This window comes from Nematolebias whitei, chromosome 9 (genome assembly GCF_014905685.2).
Source record: "Nematolebias whitei isolate Nwh7 chromosome 9, NemWhi1, whole genome shotgun sequence".
In the NCBI taxonomy this organism is placed as follows: domain Eukaryota; kingdom Metazoa; phylum Chordata; class Actinopteri; order Cyprinodontiformes; family Rivulidae; genus Nematolebias; species Nematolebias whitei.
The window spans coordinates 33,176,765-33,178,301 of NC_056506.1; positions in this window are offsets into that span (position 1 = coordinate 33,176,765).

Below are 1,537 nucleotides of genomic sequence, written 5' to 3' on the forward strand. Positions count from 1 at the left end.
GCTCCCAGTTAAACTCAGTTAAACTTACTGCCCACTCTAATAATCAACACGGCTGCGTGGATTTTTTTTTTGTCTATTTTTATATATATAAATATGTATATATACACACACACTGGTATATATATTATTGGAAGCAAACAATAACTGAAAACAAACACATACACATAGGCCTTTTGATTATTAGAGTGGGCAGTAAGTTTAACTGAGTTTAACTGGGAGCTGAGGTCACAGCTGCTTAGCTTTCTGTCTGGGCTATTTTCAGCATTAGCACACATCAGCATTTCTGTTCCACAAACATCCTTACGCACACACATACATTCGTGCACACCCACACACATACACAAACAGAAAAAACATGAGCGTGAAGCACAGATAAAGGCTTAGCACCTTGAGGATCTAACATACTGTATCATATGTGTCAGTGCTGTACCATCTTTATATTTTACCTCATTCTACATACAGCTGTTCCGCCTACTCAAGATTGTCTTACGTTTTTCAGCAAAGGGATAACTGTTACAAGCTTAAACTGGACGAAGGACCCAAATGAGGGGTGGATGAACTGGAAATAGCTTTTCAAAGAAAGACAATTAAGTGGAGGGAGTCCCGCGGCTACTGTTAACCACAGCTTTCCGTCTTGACTTACCGACGTCATTTGTATACATATCCCCCTGCTCTGTGCTCCCTCTGGTCTCACAGTGGGCTACAGGCAAACTGTTGCTGTCAGCTGTGTCTGTTGGTCTGTCACTGGCAAATTATTGTTGTGTTCAGGAAGTTTGTGTGGTGACTGTTGAACACACCTAAAACAACGGAAAGCAAAGAGCAATTTGAACTGAGACATAGCAGTAAAATCTATGGAAAGACCTTTGAGCAAGAGGAAAATTTCTACAACAAATACAAAAATAAATAAATGCCAATCTAAAGTATGCTTGCGCAATTTACTCTTTTTATCTAAGTCATGCCGAAAAAAAATGCTCATCACTATTTACTGCAGTGGCCCTAGCTTGAAACTTCACTTAAAAAATTAAAAAAAAATGTTTAAAATGCATTTCTTCAAAACAGCCACTTGGGAGCACAAATCAGTGTATATCTTATGCCAGAACCCATCCATCCATCCATCCATCCATCCATCCATCCATCCATCCATCCATCCATTATCTTTACCCGTTTATTCCGTTTTGGGTCACGGGGGTCACCGGTGCCCATGTCCAGCAATCACTGTGCGAGGGGCGGGGTACACCCTGGACGGGTTGCAAGTCCATCACAGAGCCACATAGAGACAAACGAGACAAACAACCATTCACTCTCTCACTCACACCTAGGGACAATTCAGAGTTACCAATCAGCCTAACATGCATGTTTTTGTTCTGTGGGAGGAAACTGGAGCACCCGGAGAAAACCCACACATGCACGGAGAGAACATACAAACTCCACCCAGAAAGGCCCCTGGACCGGGGTTTGAACCAAGGACCTGCTTGCTGAGAGGTTGTGCTACCGTGCTGCCTTATATATATATATATATATATATATATATATATAT